Source organism: Oncorhynchus kisutch, linkage group LG17 (genome assembly GCF_002021735.2).
Source record: "Oncorhynchus kisutch isolate 150728-3 linkage group LG17, Okis_V2, whole genome shotgun sequence".
NCBI classification, from domain to species: domain Eukaryota; kingdom Metazoa; phylum Chordata; class Actinopteri; order Salmoniformes; family Salmonidae; genus Oncorhynchus; species Oncorhynchus kisutch.
Genome location: NC_034190.2, coordinates 45,416,567 through 45,436,417, shown reverse-complemented (window position 1 = coordinate 45,436,417; position 19,851 = coordinate 45,416,567). Strand labels below are relative to the sequence as shown.

Sequence of the window (19,851 nt, the reverse complement as noted above, 5' to 3'; positions counted from 1 at the left end):
GGGTCCAGGGTTTCTCCCCCTTTGAAGAGGGGGATGACTGCGGCAGCTTTCCAATCCTTGGGGATCTCAGGCGATATGAAAGAGCAGGCTGGTAATAGGGGTTGCAACAATGGCGGCGGATAGTTTCAGAAATAGAGGGTCCAGATTGTCAAGCCCAGCTGATTTGTACGGGTCCAGATTTTGCAGCTCTTTCAGAACATCTGCTATCTGGATTTGGGTAAAGGAGAACCTGGAGAGGCTTGGGCGAGTAGCTGCGGGGGGGGCGGAGCTGTTGGCCGAGGTTGGAGTAACCAGGCGGAAGGCATGGCCAGCTGTTGAGAAATGCTTGTTGAAGTTTTCGATAATCATGGATTTATCGGTGGTGACCGTGTTACCTAGCCTCAGTGCAGTGGGCAGCTGGGAGGAGGTGCTCTTGTTCTCCATGGACTTCACAGTGTCCCAGAACTTTTTGGAGTTGGAGCTACAGGATGCAAACTTCTGCCTGAAGAAGCTGGCCTTAGCTTTCCTGACTGACTGCGTGTATTGGTTCCTGACTTCCCTGAACAGTTGCATATCGCGGGGACTATTCGATGCTATTGCAGTCCGCCACAGGATATTTTTGTGCTGGTCGAGGGCAGTCAGGTCTGGAGTGAACCAAGGGCTATATCTGTTCTTAGTTCTGCATTTTTTGAACGGAGCATGCTTATCTAAAATGGTGAGGAAGTTACTTTTAAAGAATGACCAGGCATCCTCAACTGACGGGATGAGGTCAATGTCCTTCCAGGATACCCGGGCCAGGTCGATTAGAAAGGCCTGCTCACAGAAGTGTTTTAGGGAGCGTTTGACAGTGATGAGGGGTGGTCGTTTGACTGCGGCTCCGTAGCGGATACAGGCAATGAGGCAGTGATCGCTGAGATCCTGGTTGAAGACAGCGGAGGTGTATTTGGAGGGCCAGTTGGTCAGGATGACGTCTATGAGGGTGCCCTTGTTTACAGATTTAGGGTTGTACCTGGTGGGTTCCTTGATGATTTGTGTGAGATTGAGGGCATCTAGCTTAGATTGTAGGACTGCCGGGGTGTTAAGCATATCCCAGTTTAGGTCACCTAACAGAACAAACTCTGAAGCTAGATGGGGGGCGATCAATTCACAAATGGTGTCCAGGGCACAGCTGGGAGCTGAGGGGGGTCGGTAGCAGGCGGCAACAGTGAGAGACTTATTTCTGGAGAGAGTAATTTTCAAAATTAGTAGTTCGAACTGTTTGGGTAGGGACCGGGCTATCTCTGCAGTAAACTGCAACTCCTCCCCCTTTGGCAGTTCTATCTTGACGGAAAAAAAATGTTATAGTCTGTGATAGCAAAACAGTCCTGTAGTTTAGCATCTGCTTCATCTGACCACTTTTTTATAGACCAGTCACTGGTGCTTCCTGCTTTAATTTTTGCTTGTAATCGGGAGGATAGAGTTGTGGTCGGATTTACCTAATGGAGGGAGAGGGAGAGCTTTGTATGCGTCTCTGTGTGGAGTACAGGTGATCTAGAATTTCCCTCTGATTGCACATTTAACATGTTGATAGAAAATTGGTGGAACTGATTTAAGTTTCCCTGCATTGAAGTCTCCGGCCACTAGGAGTGCCGCCACGGGGTGAGTGGTTTCCTGTTAGCTTATTTCCTTATACAGCTGACTGAGTGCGGTCTTAGTGCCAGCATCTGTCTGTGGTTGTAAATAAACAGCCACAAAAGTAGTTGAAAACTCTCTAGGAAAATAGTGTGGCCTGGAATTTATCATAATATACTCTACTTCAGGTGAGCAAAATCTAGAGACTTCCTCAGATTTCGTGCACCAGCTGTTGTTTACAAATATGCACAGATCATCCCCCCTCGTCTTACCGGAGTGTGCTGTTCTATCTTGCCGGTGCAGCGTATATCCCGCTAGCTGAATATCCATGTAGTCATTCAGCCACGATTCCATGAAACATAGGATATTACAGTTTTTGATGTCCCGTTGGTAGGATATTCGCAAATAACGGGGATGTTGGCCTTGTAGGGTGTTTGGAGAATGTCCTGTGCGTCTTGTTGAATATTTTTTTTTGCCTAATCCAAGGTCAGTGATCGCTGTCCTGATATCCAGGAGCTCTTTTTTTGCCGTAAAATACAGTTGCAGAATCATTATGTACAAAATAAGTTACAAATAACGCGAAAACCCCCCACATAATAGCACAATTGGTTGGACGCCCGTAAAACTGCTGCCATTTCTTCTGCGGCCATTTTCCATAGGGAGGAGGGAGGCTATCCAGACACACCTAGTGCACAAATTAATAACATACAGTATGTCGCGCAGCTGAGGCGAGTGTGGAGACGAATGGATTTGGATCAGTCAGACTTCCTGATGAGCCCTTCCCAGCTAACTACCTAATGGACCAATAGCCACGGGAAGTAATTTGGGGGTGGGGGTGCTGTAATATTTTTGCCGACCGCTAATACAAGACTAGTAAAGGCCCAGGGCACTACTTTTATGAAACTAAATGTAGTTGAGTGTTTACTAGCATTTGCATCTTGAGTCTCTTATTTATCTGTACAAAACAATTAATCTGATAATACTTGTGGAACATAAAAGCACTTGCCTGATATATGTTTTCCAGTTTCTTGAAATACTTTGCAAATGCAACTTATTTCTATGTGAAAACTGAAATGGTCTATTCTTTCATTTTCCTAGACACTCTCATACAGAGCAACTTACTTATTTGTACTGGTCCCCCTTGGGACTCAAACCCACAACTGTATTGCAAGCGCCATGCTCTACAACTGAGCCACATCATCACAAACCACTTGATGTCTCAATGTACTCAATTACTGTATTGTGCATTGTTTTTCTTCATTTCTTCATGGCGAACAGGTACAAACCTAGATGACCATTCTGACCAGCCAATACAGTAATGTACATTTACATTAAGTGGTTTGTAAGGATGGTCAATTAATACTGCACAAAAAAGTGGTTGTTTTATATGTTATTTGATCATGAAAAATATTTAATTTGATGTAGATGCTTTGCACCTTTTGATGTAAATGTTTGTGGACAGGGTTTTGTTATTTCTGGATTCCATTAGAATGACAATTGCAGAGGAAGGAACAGGGCAACAACTCTTACAATCCTTGAATCCTGCAAGATACTGTTCTTAATTATACAACTACCTTTTTTTGCCAAAGCAGAGATGCTGAAAATATTTTTTTTGCCAGCACTACAGACATCTATATCGTCTGCTAATACCAAGTAAAGCCCCAGTGCACTACTTTTGTGAAATATTTACTTTTATTATATATATATTTTCATTCTGATTTTTCAGGAGGTGCTAGTGGCTGTGCACGGACCTAGTTCATGCTGGCTAGCTGGCAACAATGGTGCTAGTTAAAACTTAGGAAAGTGATGTTTATTTTGATGGGAAGGGAGTATTGGTCACCATCTGGTTGTCACCATTACCAGTGCAATGGTGTTGTATCAAGGTGCTTTCCGATGTGAGTTGCTTCTGTTCCCACCAGGCAGCAGTTGCTTCCCACCTATGCAAGTTCGAATCCAGCTATAGAAAGTTTTTAAAATATATTTTTAGTTTTAAGCTTATCCCAAACCTTAACCATGTTGAGTTAATTCCTAACCTTAAGAATGTGGAATTAATGCCTGAACTTAACCTTAAACACTTCGAAATTTGAAGTTTGGAACCACTTCGAAATTTGACGCTTGAGAAACATGGATCAACGTCTAACTCTTACTTGAGACTGAGCGTAACCATGTGGATGTCACCATGATACAGTCTGCTGCTCAATGGGGAGAGTTTGCCCTCATTCAGGCAACACTACATGGGGCTCAGCGTCCTTGGCTCCCGGTTGCCGCAGTCTGAGCCCTTGGCTCCCGGTTGCCGCAGTCAGGAGGAGGGGAGTAAGCTAGAATAGTGTATCCAATATCAGGCCAGGGTGACAGGTAAATAACATTTATTGCAGATTTAAACTGAATGATTCTACACTCAAGTCCCAACTTCGGCTGACAAGTTTCAAATTCTGGGTGAAGTTTCCAGCCACAAGCACAAACTAGCTAGCTGAGAAGGGCTCAGTAGGACGACTGACTAAACCGAATCCGTTCGCCTCCACTCGACTCTCGCTGCGCGACACAGGTCATCAATTTGGGCACCAGGCGCGTCAGTATAGCGGATCCTCTCCCAATATGAGTGACAATCTGTATCACTGAAACAGATGCATATTGACAGCGTTTGAAGTCATGTTAGATTGTGTCATTGTAAACCCAGACTTATGAATTTTGTTTGCGAAAGAATCAACAGTTATGTACTAGAACAGAGTCAATAAATGTCACACTATACACATGATATTTAGAGTTGATAACTTAAGCGGTATATTGGCACTTACCTGGGCGATGAGAAAACTGTTACAGCCGACACACGTCCACCCCTCCTCTGACAGTGGCAATAGGCTGCCCTTGGACAGCGTATTTCACTCACGACGTACGCTACTGCAGCGGAGGGCACGCGTATGGCCGGACCAGACCATTTGTTTCGATTAGGGGAGTTGGCTGCAAAATATGCTCAATTCACATAGGTTACTCCAGCTATATTGGTCATTGAAACAAATACAATGTTCAGAATATTGTGCAGGTTTTGAAATTATTTTATTAATCATCTATTATAAAACGTTTTATTCAACTTGATTATTATTATTTTTTATTGATCTATGGCTTGTTGTTGTTTAGTGGTCTTTGTCACCTCGTGGCAGTAGCCATACTGTGACCCCAATGACGGTGAGGGTATGACAGTATTACAATGTGCACATTTGTCATATAAGTAAAAAACACGGATGAAAAAATTGGTTACGGGAGACATTGATCTTTACATTTTATCGATACAGCCCAGCTCAGTGACACTCTCTGTATCTCAATTTTACCATCAAACCTGAAAGGGACAGAGAGTTGGAGAGTAAGGTGGGAGGAAAAGCGACACCATCCTGGGATGGGCTGCAAACCACTCTGTGACTGCACGGGACTGGTGAAATGCCACATTGTCCCATACATTTACAAACGTTGGCTGATTTCGCCTCACTTGCAACCCTTTCCTCACCTGTCACAACCCTTCCATAGATGTCATCCAGGAATGGAATGAGACGCTCGGTGTTGTATGGCCCAATTAGAGGTTTGGGTAACAGCAATCCATCAGAGGATATTTCTGCACACATTGTGATGTTGGCATCCCTCTGGCCCAGGACATCCACTGTGGCTCGTTTCCCAATCACATTTCTTACTGTTGTTTTACTGTTTACTATCTTACTGTTGTTTTGCCAGAAATTTCCCAGAATAGATGCCACTGTTGACCGTTGCAGATTTGGCTGCACTCTCAGACCAGCCTCTCTCATTGATAGACCATGATTTATTACATGATCAATTATAGTAGCCCTAATCTCATCTGAGACTATCACTAGCCATGTCACGTTCTGACCATAGTTCTTGTGTTTTCTGCATCAGATAGGACTGTTACGGTTTTGCCACGTTGGTTATTTTGTATTGGAAGTGTTCAGTTTGTATTTATTATTAAATAAGATGAACACTTTGGTCCTCTCCTTCCCAGGAAGAAAGCCGTTACAAGCCACTTTAAACAATGCTACTTAATATAATGTTTACATACCCTACATTACTCATCTCATATGTATATGTATATACTGTACTCTATATCGTCTACTGCATCTTTATGTAATACATGTATCACTAGCCCCTTTAAACTATGCCACTTTGTTTACATACCCTACATTACTCATCTCACATGTATATACTGTACTCGATACCATCTACTGCATCTTGCCTATGCCGTTCTGTACCATCACTCATTCATATATCTTTATGTACATATTATTTATCCCTTTACACTTGTGTGTATAAGGTAGTTGTTGTGAAATTGTTAGGTTAGATTACTCATTGGTTATTACTGCATTGTCGGAACTAGAAGCACAAGCATTTCGCTACACTCCCATTAACATCTGCTAACCATGTGTATGTGACAAATACATTTGATTTGATTTGAAAACAGCTCTTGATCTTCCTCTCAGTCTTCTTCCACCACACACGTACTCCTCTCCCTCTCCCTCTCCCTCTCCCAGCCACTCTTCTTTCTCTATCAGCCACTTCTCTATATCTGGCTGGGTCCATGTTTACATTACAGTACAGCATTATTCCTAAAAATGTCCCCTTTTGTATAGATGGTAATGAAATTGAAAGACGAACACCTGGGTAGATGTTCAGCTACAATGGGAATCAGCTGTGGTTTGTCTAATTGTTTTGATAGTATTTAATCTTTCAGATTTGGAATATATTTTGGTATTACTGTTACTATTACTTATTTAATTTTGTGTTATGTTAGGTTTTGAACTTAAGTTTAACAGTTTTGAAAAGAGTATGTTAACATGTGCAAATTGGCCTGTAGGTAGATGGAGTTTTGGTGGTGAGTGAGAAAATAATTCATGAAATTTGAAAGATGTAGTCATTGAGTGCATTTTGTGCCAAAGCAATACAAAATTATCCACAGTCTTGCCCACATAGACTGTGTGAAGAGTTTTGAAAAAGTGACCTAAGTATTGTGAAATGGGTCCTAGCAATTGTAAAAAACTGTAATGCGTTTGAGACAATCAGTTGTGTTGTGACAATGTAGGGGTGTATACAGAAGACAGCTCTCTTTGGTAAAAGACCAAGTCCATATTATGGCAAGAACAGCTCAAATAAGCAAAGAGAAATGACAATCCATCATTACTTTTGCAGTCGCAAAAACCATCAAGTGCAATGAAACTGGCTCTCATGAGGACCGCCACAGGAAAGGAAGACCTAGAGTTACCTCTGCTGCAGAGGATAAGTTCATTAGAGTTAACTGCACCTCAGATTGCAGCCCAAATAAATGCTTCAGAGTTCAGGTAACAGATACATCTCAACATCAACTGTTCAGAGGAGACTGCTGAATCAGGCCTTCATGGTCGAATTTCTGCAAAGAAACCACTACTAAAGGACTTCAATAAAAGGAAGAGACTTGCTTGGTCCAAGAAACACGAGCAATGGACATTAGACCAGTGGAAATCTGTCCTTTGGTCTGATGAGTCCAAATTTGAGATTTTTGGTTTTTGGAATTCCTTCAAGACTGTTGGAAAAGCATTCCAGGCGAAGCTGGTTGAGGGAATGCCAAGCGTGTACAAAGCTGTCATCAAGGCAAGGGCGGCTACTTTGAACATTCTCAAATATAAAAAATATTTTGATTTGTTTAACACTTTTTTGGTTACTACACGATTTCATATGTGTCATTTCATAGTTTTGATGTCTTCACAATTATTCTACAATGTATAAAATAGTAAAAATAAAGAAAAGCCCTTGAATGAGTAGATGTGTCCAAACTTTTGAATGATACTGTATACATGCACACAAATATATACAGTCAAAAGTTTGGACACACCTTCTCATTCAAGTGTTTTTCTTTATTTTTAATATGTTATTCAATGTAGAATAATATGGGTTGAATACTTATTCAGGGGTTGGTTGTTTAGCAACAAAACCGACGCGTGCACAACTATGGGGAAAAACAGACAGAGTTGGCTTTAGATCGTTGACTAAATGTAAGCTATAATTAATCTCCAATGTTTATTGAAAACAGAAATGAATTTGCACAATGAGCACTTGTTGTCTCTCAAATACATCGTTACAGTTGTTGGTTAATATGGCTAGTGAATTGTAGCCATATTAGCATTGACATGAAATCAAGATCAAGATGAAACAAACCACTTACGATTCCCCACATGGCAGTTTCTTCTCAATCTTGCCATCCAGAATTACAACACACGAACGTCTGCCCCATTAAGCATGCACAAATCGTTTGAGTGATGTCGTCAGCTAACCCATCCATCTTTGATATATTTGTTTTTTCATTAGTTTTTTTACACATTCAAAAATTGTTCTTCCAATTTGACATTACAGAGTATTTGGTGTAGATCGTTGACAAAAAAATATAACAATTAAATCAATTTTAATTCCACTTTCTAACTCAACAAAAACGTGGAAAAAGTCAAGGGGTGTGAATACTTTCTGAATGCACTGTAGCTGTTACCTCAACAGCACAGCAATGAACACAGGGTTTTCATTCCTATGTATCTGTCCTTCATGCTTTGTCACATATTACAATGTACAGTATGATACAGAGACAACATGGGAGAATGAATATGATGGTGGGAAATGAGTTTGTATATGACTCAGAGCTCACTTACAGACATGTACATGTGTTATCAACTATGCCCAACAGAGGGCAACAGTGTCAAATATATGTTAACTTGTGTGTTACAGTTTTAGGCCTACCATCCTAGTAAATAAATATACACAATTCTGAATATTATGTTTACATGTTAGGCTACTGGTCATAATGCACACTTACAGTCGATCATATCAAAGACAGACTGAGCAGTGGCAAAAATACACTATCGCTAGCAAACACATCTAAGGAACAGTAGTGGAGAGGGTAGCAAGTTTTAAGTTCCTTGGCATACACATCACAGACAAACTGAATTGGTCCACTCACACAGACAGCATCGTGAAGAAGGCGCAGCAGCGCCTCTTCAACCTCAGGAGGCTGAAGAAATTCGGCTTGTCACCAAAAGCACTCACAAACTTCTACAGATGCACAATCGAGAGCATCCTGGCGGGCTGTATCACCGCCTGGTATGGCAACTGCACCGCCCACAACCGTAAGGCTCTCCAGAGGGTAGTGAGGTCTGCACAACGCATCACCGGGGGAAAACTACCTGCCCTCCAGGACACCTACACCACCCGATGCTACAGGAAGGCCATAAAGATCATCAAGGACATCAACCACCCGAGCCACTGCCTGTTCACCCCGCTGTCATCCAGAAGGCGAGGTCAGTACAGGTGCATCAAAGCTGGGACCGAGAGACTGAAAAACAGCTTCTATCTCAAGGCCATCAGACTGTTAAACAGCCACCACTAACATTGAGTGGCTGCTGCCAACACACTGTCAATGACACTGACTCAACTCCAGCCACTTTAATAATGGGAATTGATGGGAAATGATGTAAATATATCACTAGCCACTTTAAACAATGCTACCTTATATAATGTTACTTACCCTACATTATTCATCTCATATGCATACGTATATACTGTACTCTATATCATCGACTGCATCCTTATGTAATACATGTATCACTAGCCACTTTAACTATGCCACTTTGTTTACATACTCATCTCATATGTTATACTGTACTCGATATCATCTACTGTATCTTGCCTATGCTGCTCTGTACCATCACTCATTCATATATCCTTATGTACATATTCTTTATCCCCTTACACTGTGTATAAGACAGTAGTTTTTTTGGAATTGTTAGTTAGATTACTTGTTCGTTATTACTGCATTGTCGGAACTAGAAGCACAAGCATTTCGCTACACTCGCATTAACATCTGCTAACCATGTGTATGTGACAAATACATTTTGATTTGATTTGATAAGGAAGAGTGGGCATTATCCTCATCATCATCGGCCTTGTCTCAGTCTTGTCTCAGGTTAGTAAGTTGGTGGTCTGTTGATATCCCTTTAGTGGTGTGGGGGCTGTGCTTTGGTAAGTGGGTGGGGTTATATCCTGGCTGGTTGGCCCTGTCCAGGGGTATCGCCGACTGGGCCACAGTGTCCCCTGACCCACCCTTGTCTCAGCCTCCAGTATCTATGCTGCAATAGTCTATGTGCCGGCGGGCTAGGGTCAGTCTGATATATCTGGTGTAATTCTCCTGTTTTATCTGGTTTCCTGTGTTTATTTAGTATGCTCTCTCTAATTATCTATCTCTCCCTCTCTCCCCTCCCGAAGGACCTGAGCCCTAGGACCATGCCTCAGGACTACCTGGCCTGATGACTCCTGGCTGTCCCCAGTCCACTTGGTCGGGCTGCTGCCCCAGTTTCAGCTGTTCTGCTTGCGACTATGGAACCCTGACCTGTTCACTGGACCCGCTACCTTGTTTTTGACTTAATGGCCATGTGCTCTTACAATATCCATCCGCCACAGCCAGAAGAGGACTGGCCACCGCTCAGAACCTGGTTTCTCTCGAGGTTTCTTCCTAGGTTCCTGCCTTTCTAGGGAGTTTTTCCTAGCCACGTGCTTCTACATCTGCATTGCTTGCTGTTTGGGATTTTAGGCTGGGTTTCTATATAGGACATTGTGAAATCTGGTGATGTAAAAGGGTTTTATAAATACATTTGATTGAAATTTGATTTGATCGGGCTGCAGGACAGGGAGTCCAAAATCATGGTTAGTTTCCACTTTGTTTCCACTTCGCCATTTTGGGCAATTCCATTACAACGGAATTGGGCTGATAGTCAGATTTTCCACTTAAAAATGTTTGCCAAACAAAGAACATTGATTTCAAATCACAAGGACTACTTTTAAACAGTTTACCCTGAACATTTCACAAAAACACATGTACTGAAAGAATCGTATGGTAAAATAATTTCTGCAATAAAAAAAATATGTTTTCCAAAAACGCTGTTATGTCTGCAGAAAGAATGAGGTGTCAGCTATACCATGACATATTGAATTTAAATTGTTTTGGGGGGGGCTATTGAACTACAGTAAGTGAAGTGGATTTAACACCCGGGGTCCCTGATCTGTACTACATAGAAATGCATAATTATGGATATGAATGTCATTCTCTTCACGGTGATGTATCCTAAATAGCTACACAAAGGTATAAATATGCAATATCCCCCCTTGCATTGTTGGGCATTGTCCCACACACTGGCTATTATTTTAATTAGCTCCGCCCCAAACAAGACCAACTTTAGTTGGTCCAGACCGGACCTAATCTGAAATAATCATAGAAGTTCAGCACATTAGAGCTCAGTAGAGTACAGCAGAGTACAGTACAGCACAGAACAGTAGAGTTTAGTACAGTAGGGTAGAGTTCATTACAGTATAGTAGAGTACAGTAGAGAACGGTAGAGTACACTAAAGTAGTGTATAGTTCAATACAGTACAATACAGTAGAGTTCAGTACAGTACATCACAGTAGAATATACAGTTCAGTACAGTACAGTACAGTATACTATAGTGTACTTAACTCTAGTGTGCTCTACTGTGTACTGCACCAAACTTTACTCTAATCTATTATACTGCACAGTACTGTACAGTAAAGAACTGTACTGTACTGAACTATACTCTGCTCTTTTTATGTTATTTTATTGTACTCTACTGTGCTCTTCACACTTATGAAACAGACGTTTATGATTGGTTCAGATTTGGTCCAGCCCGGATTGAATCAATCATGGACATCTATGTTCATGCCAAATCCTCCTGATCGCACCAAAAAACAAAAATAACGTATTTGGAAGTTGAAATTAAGGCAAGGGTGGACTGACCACATTTGAACTACTCTTCAACATCCATGGAGGTCCGATGTCGGTCGTGCTCCGTGGGTAAGGATGCTGGTTACAGTGGAAAGAGAGGGGGCTCATGAGTAGGTGTCAGTAAGAGCCGGGATAGGTGACATTAATTGAAGAGAGAGAGGCAGAGAGAGAGATAGAGAGAGAGAGGGTTAAAGAGATGGAGGGGGTATCCAGACTGTAGTCACACTTGCTTTGACCTCCAGACAACAGAAATAGAACGAAAACAGTTGTGAGTTGAATGTAACAGTATGCCAGTGGAAGGGAGGACTGTAAGCAGGTGACCCAACTGTGGTTTGCGACTGTGGTTTGTGATAATTTCCCATCGTAGCCAATTCATTTGCAGTAATTCCGTAATTGTTTTTCGGAAATTCCGGTACCAATTTGGTAACAGAATTTAGAGTTTGAATCATTTAATAATTCATAAACAAAATAAATATCAGTTAAAACACTATAACCAAAAAGTATGTCATTATCCTCCCTCCTCACGAGGGAGAGAAATTAGAAAATATCTTAAAGATATGTGGGGGTTTTTGGTAATGGAATTTCAAGGAAGAGGACAATGTTTCTTCAATTTGCACAAGGCAAATCATTTCTGCAAAACTAAGTAAAGTGTTGATTTTAGTTGGCAGGGGTCTTTACTTTAACTTTAAAACTTTTTGTGGTAGATGTTTTCTAAGACCACTTTTCCATCTGTTTGACCAGAAATCAAAGCCATTGATTATTTCTAATATTTAGGATATGGTTGAAACATGTATGTATGCCTTCATAAATAGATAGAATATTAGTTTTCAATTGACACCAGCTTTTACATGCTCCTATGGACTTCACATGTTGGTGCTTTTACATGGACATGACCTTGTATATGTGTGAATGGGCTTCACATTATGTTAACATGTTTAAATGTGAGGGTAGAAGCAAAGCAAAAATAGACAGGTTGTGCCAAATCTATTTCTCATGATGCTGTCAATATAGTGATTGAGTATGCAAATCGCAATTGCTACCCTCTAAATTACTTAAATTTTGTAATTAAAATGATCAATTAAAACTATTAAGGGGTAGGAAATTGATTTTGATATGAGGAAATATGAATGACTGGGTATTTTGGTCAATGATTGACCCTCCTGGAACCTAAAGTGATTACGTCTTACGTTCTCAGTAGCTCAGGTGGTTTGTACTCATAGAGCTGCCTAAAATAAATTGTATATAATGTTTATTGAATGGATTTAGTGCATGGTTCCATAACCCTTGACATTGGCCATGCATGTATCAGACACTCGTTAGGCTAGTAGCTAGTAGATGAAACACCAACAGTTATAGGTCTTGATGAGTGCTTCATTCTCCTCCAGTGGTTTCCAGTGTTCATGATGTAACAGGAAGTACTTTGTCAAGCTGCTGAGTGACAGAAACACTCTACCTGACAAACAGACAAATAACAACATAACACAAAAACAGGCAGGGCTTTCTAGCAAATGCCTAGTCCCAAAAACACCTAGCTGACAAGGATCGAAAGCTTTGACGTCATCCCTACCCCTAACCCCTAACCAGATCCTTCATTCTGAGAAACACACACGCACGCACGCATGCACGCACGCACACACACACACACACACACACACACACACACACACACACACACACACACACACACACACACACACACACACACACACACACACACACACACACACACACACACACACACACACTCCAGTGGTCTGTTTTTCTTCCTCTCACAACACCAGAGAGAGGTGGTAATGGGAAACATTAGTGTGAACGGCTGCTGCCAAGCAACCCTCTCTCCCCGAGCACACCAGACGTGAATGCCATCTCCCCACGGCTCCCGCCAATTACAGGAGCCCCTCCAGCAGGCCTGGCCTAATAAAGAGCCTGGAGCATGGTGGGGGAGGGGTCAGGCAGGGATCGATCCCCCAGCCTCATGAGGGTACAGCTGGAGAGCCCACAGCTGACCCTCTGGGGAAAGTTACACCATTCTTGTCAATGTCCTCACTTCTTGACCTCTCAACTTCATTATTTTCACTTCCGGTCGTGTGTTTGGTGCCATTGCCAACACAAAGTACAGACATGGAGGAGGACGCAAGTGCGAAAATGTCTGTCAGACCTGTCCCTCTACAAGTCCAAACATAACAGAGTGCTCTAGCGTCAATATTTGGAAGTAATCAACCTGGAAAATATCATTTTTAATTGACTGATATCAAATCAAGTCAAATCTTATTGGTCACATACAGATGGTTAGCAGATGTTAATGCGAGTGTAGCGAAATGCTTGTGCTTCTAGTTCCAACCGTGCAGTAATATCTAATCTAATATCTAATCTAGCAATTTTACAACGACTACCTTATACACACACAACTGTACAGGAATGAATCAGAATATGTAAATAGAAATATATGGATGAGCGATGGCCGAAGTGAAGAGGCAACTCCGGGATACTGGACATCTTTGCAGAGTTGCAAAGAAAAAGCCATATCTCAGATTGGCCAACAAAATTAAAATATTAAGATGGGCAGTGCCTAGAAGGCCAGCATCCCGGAGTCGTCTCTTCACTGTTGACGTTGAGACTGGTGTTTTGCGAGTACTATTTAATGAAGCTGCCAGTTGAAGACTTGTGAGGCTTCTGTTTCTCAAACTAGACACTAATGTACTTGTCGTCTTGCTCAGATCTGCACCGGGGCCTCCCACTCCTCTTTCTATTCTGGTTAGGGCCAGTTTGCGCTGTTCTGTGAAGGGAGTAGTACACAGCGTTGTACCAGTGTAACGTCTGCTTCCAACTCCCACTCTCAAACACGTAGATCCCCTGAATGCAGCTCACTTTCCAGCCCACTTTCTAGCTCACACTCTCAAACACATGGATCCTCTGAACTCAGTTCACTATCCAGATCCCAATCACCTGAATTCTGATCACCTGTTCACACATCTGTATGTCATTATCACACATTATTAAGTTACATTCTTTGCACCCCATCATTGTAAGGTATTGTTTGTTTTGTGACACACTTCCATTTCAGAGCTCTGTTTTTCGCGTAATTTGTGGCGCCTTCTGCCTATCCCCTGCCTTTACTGTTGCTTTTTTGGATACCCTGTGTATGATTCTGCCTGGCCATGGACCCAGCTACCTGCCTCCTCCGGTGGTCCTTTACAAATAAACGCCTGCTGCGCCCTGCACTTGAAACCAGCTCTCTGTCTCCCATCGTGTTCATTACAACCAGATCTTCAGTTTCTTGCCAATTTCTCGCATAGAATAGGCTTCATTGGTCATAACAAGAATAGAATGATGAGTTTCAGAAGAAAGTTCAATATTTCTGGGCATTTTGAGCCTGTAATCGAACCTACAAATGCTGATGCTCCAGTTACTCAACTAGTCTAAAGAAGGCCAGTTTTATTGCTTCTTTAATCAGAACAGAACTGTTGTCAGCTGTGCTAAAATAATTGCAAAAGGGTTTTCTAATGATCAATTAGCATTTTAAAATGATAAACTTGGATTAGCTAACACAAAGTGCCATTGGAACACAGGAGTGATGGTTGCTGATAATGGGCCTCTGTACGCCTATGAAGATATTCCATAAAAAATCTGCCGTTTCCAGCTACAATAGTCATTTATAACATTAACAATGTCTACACTGTATTTGTGATCAATTTTATGTTATTTTAATGGACAAAAAATTGCTTTTCTTTCAAAAAGAAGGACATTTCTAAGTGACCCCAAACTTTTGAACGGCAGTGTATGTACACAGTAGGTATTCACATTCATATTGTGCTCACTGTATTCCTACGCAGTAAGACAAGCATTGACATAAAATACTATTATGTAGTGGAACCAAGGAAACCTACTTGCGTGTGTGATGCCACCACTGTGCTATCTGATTAAGTAAATCACTGTACAATGAAAGTATGTGAGCATGGTCATTACTGCATTACTGAGAGAGTAAAATAATAGGTCAGTGAGGGTTTAAGGTTATCAAGTTCAATCCTAGTAACTGCTCTGGGCAATACAGTCACTCCACAACATCCAACCCATTTTACAATTTTTTTTTCAAGAATCAAGTAAAAAACAAAGAAAAACACATCCTGTCAGAGGAATATATACTTGTTCCAGTGAAACCCCAGCCTTTTATAGCACCTTTCTAAAGCTCAATGCTAACTGGGGTTAAAGTTACTATATACTTGAAGTTGCTCTCATCTACATTCGGAGGCCCTCTCTTTAATATTGCCAAGGCCTTGAGTCATAACGCTATAGAACTGTGTCTTTGTGAAGTGTGGAGATCGCTCCACCCCACAGTTAGAGACTAGACTACTTCTATTTCTCCCAGATCCATGATTCCTATTCTAGAATTGGCTTCTTCTTTATCCCATCCAACCTTTTTCACTGTGTCTCAGAATGTGAATATCTCCCAATAATAATTTCAGACCGTTCTCTCTTGTATTTTGAGATGAAGTGTAACGGTGCTTAACACCCCCCTAAAAGATGGTGCTTAGTCACTACTTTGGGAAATAAGTTTATTAACCAATAGCAGGAGATGTTTATATTAATTAACGTCAATAAGAATGTGTGCCAACTTATTATCTGGGATACACTGGAAGCATTCCTTCCTCAAACTAGAATGGTCCAAACACACCAAGACAGTCGTGAAGAGGGCACGACAAAGCCTATTCCCCCTCAGGAAACTTAAAAGATTTGGCATGGGTCCTGAGATCCTTTAAAGGTTCTACAGCTGCAACATTGAGAGCATCTGGTTGCATCACTGCCTGGTATGGCAATTGCTCAGCCTCGACCGCAAGGCAATCACAGAGGGTAGTGCGAACGGCCCAGTACGTCACTGGGGGCTAAACTGCCTGCCATCCAGGACCTCTACACCAGGCGGTGTCAGAGGAAGGCCCTAAAAATGGTCAAAGACCCCAGCCACCTCAGTCATAGACTGCTTTCTCTACTACCATATGGCAAGCGGTACCGGAGTGCCAAGTCTAGGACAAAAAGGCTTCTCAACAGTTTTTACCCCCAAGCCAAAAGACTCCTCAACAGGTAACCAAATGGTTACCCAGACTATTTGCATTGTGTGCCCTCCCCAACCCCTCTTTTACGCTGCTGCTACTCTCTGTTTATCTTATATGCATAGTCACTTTAACTATAAATTCATGTACATACTACCTCAATTGGCCCAACCAACCAGTGCTCCAGCACATTGGCTAACCGGACTATCTGCATTGTGTCCCACCACCCACCAACCCCTCTTTTTACGCTACTGCTACTCTCTGTTCATCATATATGCATAGTCACTTTAACAATACCTACATGTACATACTACCTCAATAGGCCTGACTAACCGGTGTCTGTATATAGCCTTGCTACTCTTATTTTCAAATGTCTTTTTATTTCTTTACTTACCTACACACACACACACACATACTTTTTTTCTCTCCGCACTATTGGTTAGAGCCTGTAAGTAAGCATTTCACTGTAAGGTCTACACCTGTTGTATTCGGCGCACGTGACAAATAAACTTTGATTTGAGATGGCAAATCATATCATTTTCCAAAGCGGCCACACACCTTTCCAAAGTGTACACAGTTCTTAAGTAATTTCAATGCACTCAAAGAGTCTTCAACTATGTGCTTTTTTGAGCTCTCCGAGCTGTGTCATTGAGGAACTAGAGCAAGCACACATGTAGTTGTTTTGTTTGGAACACAACCCTGCATCCCTGCTATCACACAATTACTGCTGTTGTTTACGCATTCCAAAAACGGCCCATTATAAATCTCAATCTGTGTCAGGTGGGTATCATTTGAAAGCTTGTTCTATTGCCAATATGACTAGCTAAGTTATAAAATATGATCTTACTGTGTTAGGCTTTCACAAGGCATTTCTGAGAAACAGATCGTAATTCTGGTGCACGTAGAAAGGAGTCATGAGTGCATTCAGGTGTTCAGCTGCAAATGTTCTTCAAAATATACAAACATTGCCTCATTGTGTTCAGAACAACCCAGGGTAGGACGCCATATCATCTTGTAACTGTGCATCAAACATAGTGATCATGAACATTGACACTTTATATTATATGAGTTTTATGATACCCTCTAGTTGACATCAGTTCTTGCTCTGTATCTCTGAGGCTGTACAAGTCACTGTATAATGTCCTGCTGTCATGCACTTAAGGAAATCACGAATATCATGGATATATTGAAACTAGTGTATATATGGAGGTGTAAATATCCCGGCATAGTGAGATATACAGTATCAGTCAAAAGTTTGGACACACCTACTCATTCAAGGCTTTTTATTTATTTATTACTATTTTCTACATTGTAGAATCATAGTGAAGATATAAACACTATGAAATAACACATATGGAATCATGTCGTAACTAAAAAAGTGTTAAATTAATCAAAATGTATTTTATATTTGAAATTCTTCAAAGTAGCACTTGGCATCCTCTCAACCAGCTTCATGAGGTACTTACCAAGACTGCATTTCAATTAACAGGTGTGCCTCGTTAAATGTTCATTTGTGGAATTTCTTCCCATCTTAATGCGTTTGAGCCAATCAGTTGTGTTGTGACAAGGTAGGAGTGCTATATAGAAGACAGCATATCTGGTAAAAGACTAAGTTCATATTATGGCAAGAACAGCTCAAATAAGCAGAGAAACGACAGTCCATCATTACTTTAAGATATGAAGGTCAGTCAATAAGGAACATTTTAAGAATTTTGAAAGTTTCTTCAAGTGCAGTCGCAAAACCATCAAGCGCTATGATGAAAGTGGCTCTCATGAGGACCGCCACAGGAAAGGAAGACCAAGAGTTACCTTTGCTGCAGAGGATAAGTTCATTAGAGTTACCAGCCTCAGAAATTGCAGCCCAAATAAATGCTTCACAGAGTTCAAGTAACAGGCACATCTCAACATCAACTGTTCAGAGACTGCATGAAACAGGCCTTCATGGTCAAATTGCTGCAAAGAAACCACTACTAAAGGACACCAATACGAAGAAGAGACTTGCTTGTGCCAAGAAACACTAGCAATGGACATTAGACCAGTGGAAGTCTGTCCTTTGTTCCGATCAGTCCAAATTTGAGATTTTTGTTTCCAACTGCCATGTCTTTGTGAGAATCAGAGTAGGTGAACGGATGATCTCCGCGTGTGTGGTTCCCACCATGAAGCATGGAGGAGGAGGAATGATTCTGGTGACACTGTCAGTGCGTTATTTAGAATTCAAGGCATCCTTAACCAGCATGGCTACCACAGCATTCTGCAGCGATATGCCATCCCATCTGGGTTTTGCTTATTGGGACTATCATTTGTTTTTCAACAGGACAATGACTCAACACACCTCCAGGCTGTGTAAGGCCTATTTGACCATGAAGGAGAGTAAACGGAGTGCTACATCAGATGACCGGGCCTCCACAATCAGCTGATCTCAACCCAATTGAGATGATTTGGGATGATTTGGATCGCAGATTGAAGGAAAGCAGCCAACAAGTGCTAGGCATATATGAGAACTCCTTCAAGAATGTTGGAAATGCATTCCAGGTGAAGCTGGTTGAGAGAATACCAAGAGTGTGCAAAGCTGTCATCAAGGCAAAGCATGGCTACTTTGAAGATTCTAAAACATAAAACATATTTTGATTTGTCTAACACTTTTTTTGGTTACTACATGATTCCATGTGTTATTTCATAGTGTTGATGTCTTCACTATTATTCTAAAATGTAGAAAATAGTACAAATAATGAAAAACCCTTGAATGAATAGGTGTGTCAAAACTTTTTACTTGTACTGTACATGGCAGAGGCTAAATCAAGCTAGTCGTCTTGACTACTATCTTATGTCTTTCTCGCTGGCACCAAACGTTTAAAAACTGTTGACGGAACAGAATGCTGATGGACCATCAAATAATTGACATATACATTGCTCTTGCAGAAATTCCACGTGGGTGAGGATATTGGAAATTTAATCAAAGCCTATTGGATGATAACTTGTTTTTAACTAGGACAGAAGAATTTATAACTGACTTTTTCTGACATAACATAGGTACAGCTGATCCCCTTATTGTATGGGACACTTTTAAATGTGCCTTTAGAGGCCATGTAATTCAATACTCATCTCTAAAACTAGGAGTCCATTTCAACAACAGAAATAGGAGTAACAGTACAGATAGCCATAATAACGGTACCATAGAGACACAGAATAAGTTAGAGGAAAAACAAAAAGAAATGGAGGAACTTATTCAAGAAAGATCAAGTGTAATACATTCTAAAAAATTAAAAAATGAAAGGAGCACGTGATGCCACGGAGCTGAGCAGACGTTAACAAACTGAGCTCTTCAAAATAATATTATTACCTAAATAACAACATTGAAACAATATTCTAACATCGGCTGGTAGCTAGCTAGCAAGATTAGAATTAGC

The 19,851-nt window shown here is 41.2% G+C and overlaps 1 protein-coding gene across 4 annotated transcripts in view; it reads right to left on the bottom strand.

Annotated features, from left to right (window-relative positions):
- LOC109907740 (transmembrane and coiled-coil domains protein 1) overlaps positions 1-4,461 on the bottom strand; it is a 69,701-nt gene extending 65,240 nt beyond the window's left edge. The window contains exon 1 of one of the 4 annotated variants that reach the window (XM_020505905.2): positions 4,386-4,461. The gene's annotated coding sequence lies outside the window, so the exon portion shown is untranslated. The remainder of the gene's footprint in view (positions 1-4,385) is intronic. The other 3 variants (XM_031793914.1, XM_031793915.1, XM_031793916.1) reach the window with 3 other exon arrangements.
- Positions 4,462-19,851: the final 15,390 nt, after the last annotated feature.